Below are 18,417 nucleotides of genomic sequence, written 5' to 3'. Positions count from 1 at the left end.
TGCTACGTATCTCAAACTTATGCAATGTTATACATCCAATTACATTTAATAAATCTGCAAAAATTATAGATAAATTTTCTACAGAAGTATAAAACAGCAGAAAAATAGGAAGATATGAACATAAAATGAAAAAATACTGTATTTACACAGCTTAATGTCCAAACTCATAACGAGGTAACAAATTAACACAATGTGTTGTGTAAGAATAGAAGAGTTGGAAGAGGGAAAAACCCTTAATTGTCCCATGCAGATGCCTCATTGCGACAAAGCTGACACTGAAAGTTTTTTCGTCAGCTCTGGGTTGATTTGGAGTGATTTTATGAAGCACATGTAAAAATTGATTTCAAAGGGACTATAGAACTAACATGGCAGAATATCTGCATGAATTTTTATAGGCATAAATATTTATTAAGTTCAAAGTGAAATGAAATATTATATATTCATCTTTCTTTCTAAAAGTTTATATTTTCTGCTCACCATTGGAAGAAAAAATATGAGCTAAAATATAAGTATATGGGAAGATATTTGCTTTACATATATTGGGTAAACAACTGGTATCCAAAACATATAAAGAATTCCAACAAATCAATGAATAAAGAGGGCTAGCTCTCCCTCCCCACCCTAAAAAAATACTGGCAGACAGTTATACATGATATCCAATATCTAATAACCATATAAAATGTGTTACAGAAAACTCTTTCAGAGAAAGAGAAATGAAACTACAATGGAAAACTACTCACCGTAATGGCTAAATTAAAAAAGGACTGGCAATACCAAGGCTGGCAAGGATGTGTAACAACTTGCATCTAAGTTGGCATAAAAACTTTGGGGAAAATGTTTGGTATTATGTGGCACAGCTCAATGTTTTTGTAACATCATCCAATAACTCCACTGTGGTCTTTTCCAAACAGAAATGAAGGTTGAGTCCATTAAATATCAGATACAGAAATGCTGACAGCAGTTTAATTCACAGTAGCTCCTAACCAGAAACAAACCAAATGCTTATCAAGAGCAGAATTAATAAGTATAGTATATTAATAGCATGACATATAACATAATATTGAACAGGAATGTATAAGGGATAAACACAACAATATGGATGAGTCCCCAAAATATTATTAGGCAAAAGAAGTATGATATAATTAACAAGAATATATTAAAGTGGTGATTACCTTTTTGGAGGTATTGATTGGAAGGAAGAAAAAGGGAGACTCCAGGGTTCTGGAATACTCTAAATCTTGATCTTCATCATAGTTACATAGGCATTACATATGTAAAATTCACCAAGCTGTACACTTGAGATTTGTATTTATTGTATTAACTAAAAACTACCAAGTGTAAATAAATTACCCCTTGAAGAAGATTTATTCAAAATAACTCCCCACATCACACAACCTTACCATTCATGCTCTCTGATATACTGCCTCTACATTTTCTAGATATCTATGAAAAACATATCAGCAGTAATTTTGGAAAATTTTTCTAAACTCAACACCAAAAATACCAAATAATCTAACTAAAAATGGGTAGAGAACAGGAACACACATTTTGCCAAAGTGGCAAACAGGCACATGAAAAGATACTCCACATTGCTAATTATAAGTGAAATACAAATCAGAAACGCAATGAGTTCCCTCCTCACACTAGTTTAGAATGGCCGATACCCAAAAGACAAGAAATAGCAAGTGTTGGAGAGGATATGGAGAAAAGGGAACCTTCCTCCACTGCTGGTGGGAATGTAAATTGGTGCCGCCACTACAGAAAGCAGTGTGGAGGTTCCTCAGAAAATGAAAATTAGAAATGCCATACAACCTAGGAACTGACTTCTAGGAATTTTCTGAAATAAAATAAAATATATTTAAAATGATATGTACACCTTTATGTTTACTGCCACATAATTTACAATAGCCAAGATATGAAAGCAACCAAAGTGTCCATCAACAGATGAATGGGTAAAGAAGAGTTGGTGCATATGCACAAAGGAATATTATTCAGCCACAAAAAGAAGGAAATCTTGCCTTTTGTAACAACATGGATGGACTTACAGGGTATAATGCTATATGAAAAAGGCAAGCAGAGAAAGACAAATATCATGATTTCACTTATTTTTGGAATCTAAAAACAAAACTGAGCAAAATGAACAAAACTGCAGTAGACTCACAGACACTGATCAGTGACCAGCGGCCACCACAGGGGAGGATTTGGGGTGGGTGCTGGGCTGCCTGGGGGTCTGGGAAGAGACAGAATCTCAGTCACAATATAAGGTGGTCACAGGAATGGGAGTGCGGCAGAGAGAATACAGTCAGTGGTTCTGTGACAGTTTTCTATACTGACAAAGAGTAACTGCACTAGTTGGGGTGAGGATTTAATAATGTGTGTAACAGTTGAATCACTGTCTTATATACTTGAAACCAATATAATATTGTGTATCAACTATTTTTCAATTAAAAAAGGAAACTTTTTCCATGTAAAACATTACTAAGGAATTGACATTAGGATCTCCCAAAGGCATTCAAAACAATAAAGATATGGATGCACATAATTTCCAAAGCTATTTGGAAATTATCACTGCATTACTGATTTCATATTTGATTTCATTATGGTCAGATGACTGGTCTAAAATATCATTCCTATGAATTATATTGTTCTTTTTACAAGTATATAGTACATTTTTATTAGAGTGTTACATTTGCTTACATATAATATTCATCCTGTGTTTTTTTCTTAGAGTTTCTTCCTATAAATTAGACTCAATAGTTGTCCTGTTTAAATATTTTATCCTTATCATATTTAATAGGCTTAACATGCCACTTTCTAATTAATATATTCTAAAATATACCTTTCTGATGATAAATTAATTGGGGATAAAAAATTAAATTTCCATGACTGAATTTAAATGTGTCAACTTCAACCATCTTAAGAGATGAAAATACTTTTGATGGCATAATTGACAGAATATTAGCAATTACATTCCTTTTTTTATTGTAACACTGGTTGAGGAGGATAACAAACAAGGAAAACAAACTCTTACACTTGAAAAGTTAACTTTTTTCTCCTCACATCCTCGGTGTCTGAGATAATCTCTGTGGACATGTGTCCAGGTTCTACATGCACTGGATAAAGTACTACCATAAACATGCACACGATATTGGTATTTCTGACTCATTGTGAAGATGGAGATTTCCTACATTGCTGTAAGACATTTGTTTTGGGATTGAAGTCTGTTGCAATAGTGTTTATATCTCAGACACTCACACTGGATTGTCACTGGCCACAGAAGTTTTTTCAGCAGTTATTTCTCTCTGAATGTTTGAAACTGATTTCATTCCTTGTTCATTGTAGCTGTAAGGAATTTAGGTTTGTCATAAAATTCTCTAAGCCAACTTGTTATGCAATCTCTGGTGACAGTTTGGTTTTGATGATCAGCGCTTTCTGCCCTATCTGTCTGGCTCTGTCCCCCTCTAACAGAAGAAATAGTCATGTTTATCCTCTTTTCAAAGTCCCCAACACTTAAGAAGTGCCCACATTTAATATGAGAAATAGCTCATGAGCTGCACACATGAAGTGGTAAAGGGACCCATACATCTTTTAAGAAACAGAGGTTGAATCTTACTCAGCTTTGATAGCACATTAAAAGTAATCATATTTATGTATTTGAGTTAGTATCTATGGACCTCATATTCATCATTAGTCAACAGAAACTTTAAACATCATTTCTCAACAGTTTCAAGAAAGAGAATTTAGTTGTGATATAAAACAGATTGGCCATTGCAACTACAACCAGAGTCTGAGGAAATACATAAATTTCTGTGTGTGTGTACACATATGTATAACTTATATAAAAACTTGAATGAATTACAAAGGTTTGCCTTTAAACACCAAGTATAACAGGCTGGGAGAAAATGTAAAAACCATAACAATATAACACTTACATCTAAGTGGTTCACTTCCCCCTTTCCCATGGGCTTGTATTTTAGATTACTGCTAAAAAGTGTTGTTCTCATTTGTCTGATAGAATCCCTATACTTAGTTCTTAGAAACATATGAAATAAAGGCATAGGAAACAATGTTCAAAGTAAATTACTGGAAATAAAGAAAATGTCTCAGCTTGGGGGACAAGCTTCAAAGACACATTTTAACATTTACTTGATGAGTGACACTGGGAACAATTTGTAATTTTTCCATCCCTCCATTTCCTCATTCAGAAAATGGGATTCAGAGCACTTACAGAGTTCTTCCAGAATACAAAATAATCCATAAAAACTGCTTAGTGTGAGCAACTCAAGTGTTCGTAAGTAGATGAATGGATAAAGAGGTGGTGAACATATACAAGGGAATATTATATTATTCAGCCATAAAGAAGAAAGAAATCCTATTTTTGGCTATACGGATAGACCTTAAGTGTATTATGCCCAGTGAAATAAGCCAGACAGAAAGAAAAATACCGCATGATTTCACTTATTGTGGAACACAAAAACAAAGCAGAACAGAATGAACAAAACAGCAGGAGACTCATAGACACTGAGAAGTGTCTAGTGGTCACCGCAGGCGAGGGGTTAGGTGGGTGGGAGACAGAGGGAGAGGGGATGAAGTGATGCAGAACCTAAGTGTGACATCAGCTCATCACGGGGACGGTGGCGCGGCATGGGGAACACAGCGGGTAACTGTGTAATATCCTTCTGTGCTGACAAATACTCATTACACTAGTGTGGTGAGCATTTAATAATGTAGATAACTGTCAGATCCACTATACTGCATACTTGAGACCAATACCAGAGTACATCAACTACACCACAATAAAACAGTTAACAAAAGACACACAAACAGAAAACAAAATAAATTGTATCTCTCAATACAGTATGGACTCAATTCTTAACTTCCTATTATACCAATCAACAAACATAACCTTCTCTTTACATATCGCTAAAGGAGAGATGATTAAAATAGTTTAAAATGTTGGTGACTCCATGAACTTAGACTCATTTGACACTGTGTAACCTTGAAGAGTGTGTTTGTATTTGCTGAGGTTTTAAGTTTGCACGTTTCCCCAGCCACCTTTTCAAGGCTTCCTCGACCTCACTGTTCTTCAGACTGTAGATGAATGGGTTCAGCACAGGGGTGAAGATAATATAAAATGCTTACAACCTTGTCATGCTTAGCTTAACTGTAGGATTTGGGTCTCATGTAGATAAATAGAGCAGCTCCAAAAAACAGTCCCATCAGAGCCAAATGTGAGGAGCAGGAGGCAAAAGCCTTTTTGTGGGCATCTGCAGAACACACCTGGAGAACAGCAGCCAGGATGGACCAACAGCGTTAACAGACAGCAGGTGTACATGGCGTACTCAAAGACAGATGTCAGCACAAGCCAAACGCATGAGAGTGGGTGCCTCCCAGAAGAAATGGTCAATCTCATGAGCTCTGCTAAATAGGAAGCTCAGGGTGGCAGCAGCCTGCCCCCAGGAACCAGGACCCCCAGGACATTCTCAGGCATAATCGCCAGCTCATGAGGATGGGGTATCTCTGGGGGTGGCAAATAGTCACATAGCGGTCATAGGACATGGCTAATAAGAGAAAACTCTCTCCATCACCCAGTGTGAGGCAGACAAAGATCTGTAGCTCACAGTCAGTGAGGGAGATGGACTTCCTGCCAGTCAAATAGCCAGCAGCCATCTTGGGCACAGTAATGCAGACCAGCATCATTTCCATGAGGGAGGCTGGCTCAATAGGAGGTACATGGGCGTGTGAAGCCGGGGGTCCCGGTGAATCAGGAGAAGCATGAGAGCTTTGCCTGTGAAAGAAGCAATGGCTATTATCAGCACCACTGTGAAGAGGAAAAGGTGGCATCTCGTGTATTTAAAGAGTCCTAGAAAAATGAAATCTGATGTGGTGTTCTCTTCATGATTTATGCTTGTGTGACCCTGCAAATGGAAAATTCGAGAACAAAGGGATTTTCATCATCTAAAAACCTTAGTTTGACATCATGACCTCTGGGCAATACTGTGTATAAAATCCAAGGTCCAGATTCAAACCCTACCTTCCACTTAGGTTGGGTTGGAATCACTGCATAGGGGCTATAGCCAATACTATTACAATTTCTTTGTATGTTGACGTATCATAACTATATTTACCATAGTGAGCATTTAGTAATGCATATAATTGTTAAATCACTGTGCTGTATGTGTGAAACCAGTACATTGTAGATTAACTATATCTCAAAAAAGTGAAAAAAAAGATTTTTTTCTTGTTATTGTTCTACTTCTGTATGGCTCATTTTCATACTTTATATGAGGACATACTATATACTTAAGACAAAAATATATTGATTAATTGAGATGATAGATCAAAGTAGGTCAAAAATAGAAAAAACTATTGAGGATGATGTAATTATACTTGTTCATTTTTATATTATTTGTTCTATTCATATTCTTTCATTATGTATACTGAAACCAAATTCACCAGTTGAGAAAATAAACATTTAGAAGTTTGCTCATTTATATTTAAGTTGCACTTAACTTTTCCAAATTTTGGAAATCTTAACATATTCAAATAAGGGTTTTAATATAAAACAGATTCTAATTGTTTTATTGTGGATTTTAAGGACCACAGAATGGAACTGATGAATATAAGTAAAACAAGATTTCTCTAGTGAAGGAAGATTATATTACCAATAATTGATGAAAACATTCTTTCTCCACTCATTAAAAAAAATTTTTTTTCCCTTATTTTTAAAATGCAGATATCCCAGTTCACCAGTCCCTCTTCTGAAACCTTCAGTGTGTTCCCATCACACTTGAAATACAAGGAAAATTACTTTCTGGCCTTCCGAGGGCTCAGAGACGTTGCCTGTAGCCCAGCTCTCCTCATGCATCACTGCCATGGAGACTCAGGATGACGAGGAAACGTGGCAGGGCCCGTGGGAGGGTCTGGATGACCATAAATGCTTGGCGAGAATATCAGGAACTCAACAAGGAGTGAGGTGACTAAAAGACACAGAGGCAGTTTTAACACAATTCTATTACAAAGCATACATTTATAATGGAGCATAATTATTAGTCACATATAAAGTATAAATACATATGGAAAGAAAAAATGAATTTTAGTTAAAAACATCTAACTTAGATATTTGGCCTGTCTTTTGAAGACAGCCTTTAATATTCAACAAAACAGTATATTTTCTTGGGAGACACAGCAGAAATGACTGAACCCACAGAAATGAGCACAGTTTCACTAGGAAAGGTTTGCAGGTTGAGAGCTGTTATACCCTGAATATAATGAAGATTTTTCACTGCTACCAATTGCTAAACTCATAATAAGAACAAAACTTGTAAATTCTTAAAGAGCAAGATAGCACATAATTGCAGAAGCCAATTATCTTGTATTAGCAGAAAAATGCACCAATGTACAACTTCTATATATGTACAGAATTGCAGATGTCTGAGATAAGATAGTCCAGGAAGATTCATCAAAAGCTTTAGAATGCCAATATCTCTGGAGTATGCATGGAGGCATTTGTCTTACCTGGGCACAGTCCATTATCAGAGGAAATGGTGGGAGGCAGATGCACAGGGACAAAATGTGGCCGTTGGGGAACTTAGTGGACTGAGCATCTGGATAGTCCCATTGGAGGATTTCAGGGTTTTTTCCAGTTCGATAGGTCTGTTGCTGAGGATACAGATGTGTATGGACAAGTCAGGGTTGGAAGCTTGGAAAAAGAAAAGCACATATGACAGTCACTGAGGGGGATGGAGGAGCAAACAGATGTGTAGACAGGCTGCTCCACGGGACTGTGCATGCAGGGGAGGTTACTGGTGATGAATTTTAGAGTGGCAACATTACGTGCTATTTATTTAACATCTCCTTTAGTGTGTGGAATCCTATGTATGGCAGGTAGATGCTGGCTTTAACCAGAACTGGGTCTGACAATGAATTACATGGAAGCAAAAGAAAGGGGACATGTTGAAGGTATAGAGGAAAGAACCATTACAGTGGCTGAGAATGGCAGCCAACTGGGCATGAGAGGACATCGATAGAGGTGTGGGCTACCTCAGCACAGGGCTTCACACGCACACACATGCACCTAAATGTGGCATAAAGTACCCACAAATATTGTTTGAGGGGAGAATTAATAAGCTTTCCCAAGATGTCACAGGAGATACATCTCCTCTAAGTATGTAATTAACTTACATTCCAGTGAAAAATAGTATTCATAAAAATCTCCAAACAATTTTGAATTACATAAACCCTCTAAATAAATCTTACATCTAAGAAAAAAATCAAGAACAAATTTTAAAATATCTTGAACATCTTTTATTATTGATAATCAAAGCACATTTTGAAAGTTGTTATATGTTTCTATAGGACTTAGTAGTGAAATCATAGCTGTAAAAGCCTTAATCAGGGAAACAGGCTGAAAATAAATTATGCAAATTTCCACTTAACAAAACTAGAAAGAAAGAGCACACCAAACCAAAAGTAGATAACATAAAACAGTGATAAAGACAAAGACAGAATTCAAAATAAAACAGAAAACACTCATTATAGAGGAACTCAAGCCAAAGAAATGTTGATTCTTTGAAAATATTATTAGAATATAAAAGACTCTAGAGAAAATTCACAAGAAAAGGAGCGAAATCACAAATTACCAGTATTAAGAATAAAAACAGAGATCTCACTACATACTCTACAGAATAGAAGGGGTGAGTTATTAAGTGAATAGCCCTGGCTCAAATTACACATTGATTGTAACAAAGTACACTAATAGAGTGGTAGAAAATAATAGCTATTTCTGATCTGCATACAAACGGAGCAGTCGGCTTCCTGCCGAGGCTTTCCTTGCTGGGGTGTCTCCTGCAGCTGGAACTGGGCCACTGGAGCTCGGTCTTCTAATTTGCAAGGCCCGTATCTGGGCTGGGAAGACTCCTTCCAACACATATTTTCATCAGGTAACTGGCAACTCTTGTCCAGTTTGTGTAGTAAAGACGCCATCCGGTGAGTGTTCATGTGTTTGCTCAGATCTCATTTATGTTGGGGATGCTGTGGTAACTTCCTGAGCAAAACATGGAGTGAAAGTTTCCACACAAGTGGAGACCTTGGAAATGGAAACATTAAGTTATCACAAACAAGTAGATGAAAAGCAGAAAGCTGTTACCAGCTGTTACCATGTAGATTCATGAGCCACTCGGCTAACTCATGCACTGAGGACATAGACTTCTTTGCAAAAGCCACTCCCCTCTCTCTCAGTAAGACTCAGTGTTATGATGATGTACTTCTGTGGAGTATGAAATTGCTGATATGAGACATTTAAAGAACTATTTGAAACAGAATTTGGGGCTTTCTTAAAATCCAATATGATAAAACAAAGCTCTTTGTAAAATGCTTCTGAGAGGCCAGCTAGCACGTCGTCTCTTCTGTCACCAAATGTGTATTTCTGACTACGTATGTGTTAGGCTGGAGGCATCAGGGGAAGGGGTGAGCCTGATGGACAAGCTCAGGCCTTACCAAATGAGACAAAGAGACCAACAGGTTCCGGTCTGACAACATTCCAGAGCCTGATCAGATAACGCTTCCAAATAGAGCCCTTCCCCTGAGCTAGAGGATTAGTGGTAACTTTCCAGTACCTGGCTAAAGGCCAATGAGAGACCCCCACATACCTTAGATGAGCCAATCCTCATGCCACTGTACACCTTTGCTCTCCCTCCCCCTGCCTTCCTTAAAAGCTTGCTGCCTCCCCTGCTGGGTGTGACTTCCCTGGCCTGTGTTTCAGATTGCAGAACATCACCCGGGGATTGCATTCAAATAAACTGCCTGGCCTTTGTTGCCTCTCTTCTTTCGCTTACTTCAGTTGGAATATATTGGAATTTATATTACATTTGGTGCTGAAATCCCGGGAAGGAGTGTGAGTGCTCTGCCCCCTCCTTCCTCAACCCAGGACCTCAGCCTGCTTTCTGGGGGGGCCCTCAGTTTCCCCCAGTCTGTTTCCCTTCCTAATGCCATTTCACCTGGTCTGTTAGAAATCGTAGCTCCATCCAGGGGCGCATTGGCCCCTGGGTGTTCAGCCCACCTTCTGAGGGCATTTGGCCCACCCCTGGCCCTGAAGTACAGGAGACGTCCCTACCACAGGCCCCAGGATATCTGCAGGCATCCGGCCTGCCCCTGGCCCTCTTGTGTGGGAGAAGTCCCTCACCCAGGCTCCCAGGACATCTCCCCTGACTTGGTGTGCTTGGGACACTGGGCACTCCGCTCAGCAGGATTAGTTGGAAGTGGCGCAGACATGGGGAACCAGCCCTTAAAAGCGGAGGTCCAGACCCCATTGTGGTGTCTCATTTTTAATTTGGTTACTCTATATTTGTCCCAGGAAATTCACAAATGGAAGCTGGTCTTCCTTTGCTCTCAGGCCTGGCCTCAGTATCCCTTGGACAACCAATCTCGTTGGCCCCCTGAGGGAACTTTCGGTTTTGGCCTCCTTGCTGACTTAACTAATTATTGCCATCAGAGCGGAAAGTGGAGTGAAATCTCATATGTTCAGGCTTTTTGGACTCAGCGCACATGCCCAGATTTGTGTGTTAAATGTACTCCTTCTCAAGTTTTGTTAACCCAGGCCTCCACCAAGACCGCTGATCTCTATCCCTCCTATTACTGGGAGGCTCTTCTCTGACGGACTTGGAGGAGGATCTCGGCTACCCCACTTTCCGCTCCTCCAGGCCCACTGTGGGGGCCAGCTCCCTTCCTCAATGTATCTCTCCTCCATCTTCTCCTTCTCTTCTGGTTTCTCCATCACCTTGTTCTCCTTCTCTTCTGGTTTCTTCACCATCTTGTTCTCCTTCTCTTCCAGTTTCTCCACCATCTTGTTCCCCTTCTCTTCCAGTCGCACTGCCATCTTGCTCCACAGGTGCTGACTCTACTTTGGATAAAATAGATAAAACTCCCCCATACCCCAGTCCCCTGCCTTCAGGCTCTGCATCGATTCCCAGGTTGTATCCCCACTGCCAAGGTCAGCCCCTCCATCCCCTCCTTCAAACACGCCACAGTCTTACTCACCACAGTTGGTGCCCAAATGGTCTAGCCCTCCAGTAACCCACTCTAAGTCACAGTGGTCTCAAGCTCACGTGATAGTTCCTCTGAGGGAGGTAGCAGGGGCTGAAGGGGTAGTGCAAGTTCATGTTCCTTTTTCTCTGGCAGACTTATCCCAAGTAAAACAGTGATTGGGGTTTTTTTCCTCCAACCCCATAATGTTCACTAAACAGGTTAAATTCACTCAAGCTTACAAGCTCACCTGATATGATGTGCATATAGTCCTCCAATCCACTCTAAACCCAGAGGAATATGACCGTGTCATGGCAGCATCACAGCACTGTGCCAATGAAGCCCATGCCACAGATGAACAGGAACCTATGGGCAGGGAAGCTGTTCCACTACAGGAACCCATGTGGGATTATAATACTCCAGAGGGTGAGCTGTGGCAGGATCGCATGGTTTGCTACTTATTGGCAGGTATGAACTCAACTGCCCAAAAGGCTATCAGTTATGATAAGCTTAGAGAGATTACCCAGAAGCCTGATGAAAACCCATCAGAATTCCTCAAGCGCCTAAAAGAAACTCTAGGAGCTTTATAAGATTGACCTGGTCTCAGCATTAGGTTCCTGTCTCTTAGTCATGCATTTTATAACTCAGTCAGCTCCCGACATCAGGTGCAAGCTTAAAAAGGCTGAGGATGAGAGTGGCAGAGCCAAGATGGCAGCATGAGTAGAGCAGCAGAAATCTCCTCGCAAAACCACATTTATCTATGAAAATATAACAAAGACAACTCTTCCTAAAATAGAGACCAGAGGTCACAGGACAACATCCAGACCACATCCACACCTGTGAGAACTCAGCACCTTGGAAGGGGGTAAGATACAAGCCCCGGCCCGGTGGGACCCGAGCGCCCCTCCCCCCAGCTCCTGGCAGGTGGAGAGGAGTCAGTAGGGAGGGAGAAGGAGTCCAGAACTGCTGAACACACAGCTCCAGCCATCCAGACAAGGGCGCAGACACAGTGCACGTGTGGGGTCCTGGATACTAGGGAAACAGGGTGGCAGGACTGGTGAGCAGGTGCCTGAGGCCGACACTGGAGAACAAAGAAATGGGAGTGGCTTTTTTTTCCCTCTTTTTTTTAAAAAAAATATTTATTTAATTTTTTCTTTCTTTTGTTGTTGCTGTTGTTGTTTCGGATTAGAGAGTGCTTTTTGGAAGTCTTAAAGGGGCAGGGCAGGACACTTAGTCCAGAGTCAGGGAATCTGGGGATCTCTGGGCACTCTAACCCCCTGGGCACAGAGGCCCCTTATGGAGATAAACAGCCTCCCGGCTGCTCCCAATCCAATGGGGCTCAAGCATTTTGGAGCAGCAGCCCGAGCCAGGCTACACCCACAGCAACAGCAGAGATAAACTCCATAACAGCCAGGCAGGAAGCAGAAGCCCTGTCTGTGGAGAGCCGCCCATCACAAGCCACTAGAGGTTGCTGTTCTCCCAGGAGATGAAGGCCACAAACCAACAAGAAGGGAAGCTCTTCCAGCAGTCACTCGTACCAGCTCTACAAACTATCTCTATCACCAAGGAAAGGCAAAACTACAGGGAGACAAAGATCACAGAGACAACACCTGAGAAGGAGACAGACCTAACCAGTCCTCCTGAAAAAGAATTCAAAATAAAAATCATGAACATGAAGGAATAGAAACCAGAGAACAGGAACGTATAGAAGCCGACATACAGAGAGATAAAAGGATCTCCAGGAATGAAACAATACTAAGAGAACTGTGTACCAATCCAAAAGGAACAATATCTGTATTATAGGGGGAACAGAAGAAGAAGAGAGAGAAAAAGGGATAGAAAGTCTCTTTGAAGAAATAATTGCTGAAAACTTCCCCAAACTGGGGGAGGAAATAATCGAACAGAGCACAGAAATACACAGAAACCCCAAAAGAAAGGATCCAAGGAGGACAACACCAGGACACATAATAATTAAACTGGCAAGGATCAAGGACAAGGAAAGAGGTTTTTTTTGTTTGTTTGTTTGTTTGTTTTTAAATTGGAACGCTTCATGAATTTGCGTGTTATCCTTGTGCAGAGGCCATGCTAATCTTCTCTGTATCGTTCCAATTTTAGTGTATGTGCTGCCGAAGCGAGCACGAAGGAAAGAGTTTTAAAGGCAGCTAGAGAGAAAAAGGTCACCTATAAAGGAAAACCCATCAGGATAACATCAGACTTCTCGACAGAAACCCTACAGGCCAGAAGAGAATGGCATGATACATTTCATACAATGAAACAGACGGCATTGAACCAAGGATACTGTATCGAGCACGACTGTCATTTAAATATGATGGCGGCATTAAACAATTCCCAGAAAGCAAAAGCTGAGGGAATTTGATTCCCATAAACCACCAGTACAGGGCATCTTACAGGGAGTACTCTAGATGGGAGCACTCGTAAAAAGAGCACAGAACAAAACACACAACATATGAAGAATGGAGGAAGAGGAATAAGAAGGGAGAGAAGAAAAGAATCTCTAGAAAGTGTTTATAACAGCTCAATAAGCGAGCTAACTTAGGCAGTAAGATACAAAAGAAGCTAACCTTGAACCTTTGGTAACCACGAATTAAAAGCCTGCAATGGAAATAAGTACATATCTCTCAATAGTCACCCTAAATGTAAATGGACTTAAAGCACCAATCAAAGGACACAGAGTAATAGAATGGATAAAAGTGCAAGACCCATCTACATGCTGCTTAAAAGAAACTCACCTCAAACCCAAAGACATGCACAGACAAAAATTCAAGGGATGGAAAAACATATTTCAGGCAAACAACAGTGAGAAGAAAGCAGGGGTTGCAGTACTAATATCAGACAAAATTGACTTCAAAACAAAGAAACTAACAAGAGATAAAGAAGGACACTACATAATGATAAAGGGTTCAGTCCAACAAAAGGATATAACCATTCTAAATATATATGCACCCAACACAGGAGCACCAGATTATGTGAAACAAATACTAACAGAACTAAAGAAGGAAATAGACTGCAATGCATTCATTTTAGGAGACTTCAACACACCACTCACCCCAAAGGATAGATCCACCGGGCAGAAAATAAGTAAGGACACACAGGCACTGAACAACACACTAGAACAGATGGACCTAATAGACATCTATAGAACTCTACATCCAAAAGCAGCAGAATATACATTCTTCTCAAGTGCACATGGAACATTCTCCAGAATAGTCCACATACTAGCTCACAAAAAGAAACTCAGTAAATTCCAAAATATTGAAATTCTACCAACCAATTTTTCAGACCACAAAGGTATAAAACTAGAAAAAAATTCTACAAAGAAAACGAAAAGGCTCACAAACACATGGAGGCTTAAGAACATGCTTCTAAATAATCAATGGATCAACGAACAAATCAAAATAGAGATCAAGGAATGTATAGAAACAAATGACAAAAAGAACACAAAGCCCCAGCTTCTGTGGGAGGCAGCAAAAGCGGTCTTAAGAGAAAAGTATATAGCGATCCATGCACACTGGAAGAAGGAAGAACAATCCCAAATGAATAGTCTAACATCACAATTATTGAAACTGGAAAAAGAAGAACAAATGAGGCCTAAAGTCAGCAGAAGGAGGGACATAATAAAGATCAGAGAAGAAATAAACAAAATTGAGAAGAATAAAACAATAGCAAAAATCAACAAAACCAAGAGTTGGTTCTTGGAGAAAATAAACAAAATACATAAACCTCTAACCAAACTTATTAAGAGAAAAAGAGAATCAACACAAATCAACAGAATCAGAAATGGGAATGGAAAAATCACCTCAGATTCCACAGAAATACAAAGAATTATTAAAGACTACTATGAAAACCTATATGCCAACAAGCTGGAAAACCTAGAAGAAATGGACAACTTCCTAGAAAAATACAACCTCCCAAGATTGACCAAGGAAGAAACACAAATGTTGAACAGACCAATTACAAGCAAAGAAATTGAAACGGTAATCAAAAAACTACCCAAGAACAAAACCCCGGGGCCAGACAGATTTACCTTGGAATTTTATCAGACACACAGAGAAGACATAATACCCACTCTCCTTAATGTGTTCCAAAAAATAGAAGAGGAGGGAATACTCCCAAACTCATTCTATGAGGCAAACATCACTCTAATAAAAAAACCAGGCAAAGACCCCACCAAAAAAGAAAATTACAGACCAATATCCCTGATGAATGTAGATGCAAAAATACTCAATAAAATGTTAGCAAACAGACTACAACAATATACCAAAAGGATCATACACCATGATCAAGTGGGATTCATCCCAGGCATGCAGGGATGGTACAACATTCGAAAATCCATCAACATCATCCACCACATCAACAGGAAGAAAGACAAAAAAAAAAGATCATTTCCATAGATGCTGAAAAAGCATTTGACAAAATTCAACATCCGTTCATGATAAAAACTCTCAGCAAGATGGGAGTAGAGGGCCAGTACCTCAACATAATAAAGGCCATATATGATGGACCCACAGCCAACATTATACTAAACAGCGAGAAGCTGAAAGCATTTCCTCTGAGATTGGGATCTAGACAGGGATGCCCACTCTCCCCACTGTTATTTAACATAGAACTGGAGGTCCTAGCCACGGCAATCAGAAAAAACAAGAAAATACAAGGAATCCAGATTGGTAAAGAAGTTAAACTGTAACTATTTGCAGATGATATGATATTGTACATAAAAAACCCTAAGGGCTCCACTCCGAAACTACTAGAACTGATATCGGAATACAGCAAAGTTGTATGATGCAAAATTAACACACAGAAATCCGAAGCTTTCCTATACACTAACAATGAACCAATAGAAAGAGAAATCAGGAAAACAATTCCATTCACAATTGTATCAAAAAGAATAAAATACCTAGGAATAAACCTAACCAAAGAAGTGAAAGACCTATACCCTGAAAACTACAAGTCACTCTTAAGAGAAATTAAAGGGGACACTAACAAATGGAAACACATCCCATACTCATGGCTAGGAAGAATTAATATCGTCAAAATGGCCATCCTGCCCAAAGCAATATACAGCTTTGATGCAATCCCTATCAAATTACCAGCAACATTCTTCAATGAATTGGAGCAAATAATTCAAAAATTCATATGGAAACACCAAAGACCCTGAATAGCGAAAGCAATCCTGAAAAAGAATAAAGTAGGGGGGATCTCACTCCCCAACTTCAAGCTCTACTACAAAGCCATAGTAATCAAGACAATTTGGTAGTGGCACAAGAACAGAGCCACAGACCAGTGGAACAGGTTAGAGACTCCAGAAATTAACCCAAACATATATGGTCAGTTAATATTTGATAAAGGAGCCATGGACATACAATGGGGAAATGACAGTCTCTTCAACAGATGGTGCTGGCAAAACTGGAGAGCTACATGTAGGAGAATGAAACTGGACCTTTGTCTAACCCCATATACAAAAGTAAACTCAAATGGATCAAAGACCTGAATGTATGTCATGAAACCATTAAACTCTTGGAAAAAATCATAGGCAAAACCCTCTTAGACATAAACATGAGTGACCTCTTCTTGAACATATCTCCCCGGGCAAGGAAAACAGCAGCAAAAATGAGCAAGTGGGACTACATTAAGTTGAAAAGCTCCTTACAGAGAAAGACACCATAAATAGAACAGAAAGGAACCCTACAGTACGGGAGAATATATTTGTAAATGACAGATCCGATAAAGAAACAAAAAACAAATAATCCAATTAAAAAATGGGCAGAGCAACTGAACAGACAGTTCTCCAAAAAAGAAATAGAGATGGCCAGCAGACACATGAAAAGATGCTCCACATCGCTAATTATCACAGAATGCAAATTAAAACTACAATGAGGTATCCCCTCACACCAGTAAGGATGATTACCATCCAAAAGACAAACAACAACAAATACTGGTGAGGCTGTGGAGAAAGGGGAACCCTCCCACACTGCTGGTGGGAATGTAAATTAGTTCAGCCGTTGTGGAAAGCAGTACAGAGGTTCCTCAAAATGCTTAAAACAGACTTACCATTTGACCCAGGAATTCCACTCCTAGGAATTTACCCTAAGAACGCAGCAATCAAGTTTGAAAAAGACAGATGCACCCCTATGTTTATCGCAGCACTATTTACAATAGCCAAGAATTGGAAGCAACCTAAATGTCCATCAGTAGATGAATGGATAAAGAAGATGTGGTACATATACACAATGGAATATTACTCAGCCATAAGAAGAGGGCAAATCCTACCATTTGCAGCAACATGGATGAAGCTGGAGGGTATTATTCTCAGTGAAATAAGCCAAGTGGAGAAAGAGAAATACCAAATGATTTCACTCATCTGTGGAGTATAAGAACAAAGGAAAAACTGAAGGAACAAAACAGCAGTGGAATCACAGAACCCAAGAATGGACTAACAGGTACCAAAGGGAAAGGGACTGGGGAGGATGGGTGGGTAGGGAGGGATAAGGAGGGAAAGAAGAAAGGGGTATTAACATTAGCATGCATTGGGGGGGAGGGAGAAAGGGGAGAGCTGTACAACACAGAGAAGACAAGTAGTGATTCTACAACATTTTGCTATGCTCATGGACAGTGACTGTAAAGTGGTTTATATGGGGTTCTAGTATAGGTGAGAGCCTAGTAAACATAATATTCTTCATGTAAGTGTAGATTAAAGATTAAAAAAAAAGAAAGAAAAAAAGAAAAGGGGAATTACTCCTTGATAGGATAAAACTAATGGTAAATCAATGATTAATGCATGCTTTAAATATCCTTAATTTTGATCACTTAAAGGGTGTGAGATGATCAGCTATGGAGATACACTTTTCTGATAATATTCATTTCTCTTGAAAAAAAAAGAAACAGCAGTTCCTGTGTGGTGACCTCCAATGAGTTCTACACAATGGTGTAAAGGTCATATCAAAGTGTGGGCAAAGGGTCTGTTTGTGTTTATATAGAAAATCAAAGCCTAATTTGGCTACCCAGAAAATGAACTAAGATACTATATGAAGAAGAACTTCCAACATCAGCACTCCCTGGAAGACTCATACCAGAACATGATCATCAAAAAACCTCCACAAAGATCCAGGCGATGCTGCAGGTGTACCTGCATGCATCCCACTGGTTCCTGGACTTGCCATGGGAATGAAGAAGGAGATACCTAAGCTGGCCTGTGCATACAGTAAAACAACAAATTTGACTGGATCTGTACTGTTGGAACTCAACCAAGAATTAGGAGAAGTGCAAGTTGTAGTGCTCCAAAATCTTATGACTACAGACTATCTACTGTTAAAAGAACATATGGGATGTGAACAGTTCCCAGGAATGGGTTGTTTTAATTTGTCTGATTTCTCTCAG

The 18,417-nt window shown here is 39.6% G+C and overlaps 1 non-coding gene and 1 pseudogene across 1 annotated transcript; both read right to left on the bottom strand.

Annotated features, from left to right (window-relative positions):
• Positions 1-4,979: 4,979 nt before the first annotated feature.
• Positions 4,980-8,985, bottom strand: LOC118973762 (olfactory receptor 2T12-like; annotated as a pseudogene).
• Positions 8,986-13,054: 4,069 nt separating this feature from the next.
• Positions 13,055-13,161, bottom strand: LOC118973773 (U6 spliceosomal RNA). Its single transcript, XR_005063298.1, has one exon. It is a non-coding gene; the product is annotated as a U6 spliceosomal RNA (small nuclear RNA).
• Between the last annotated feature and the right edge of the window lie 5,256 nt (positions 13,162-18,417).

Source organism: Manis javanica, chromosome 14, assembly GCF_040802235.1.
Source record: "Manis javanica isolate MJ-LG chromosome 14, MJ_LKY, whole genome shotgun sequence".
Classification (NCBI taxonomy): domain Eukaryota; kingdom Metazoa; phylum Chordata; class Mammalia; order Pholidota; family Manidae; genus Manis; species Manis javanica.
This window is presented reverse-complemented; position numbering and strand designations above follow the sequence as displayed.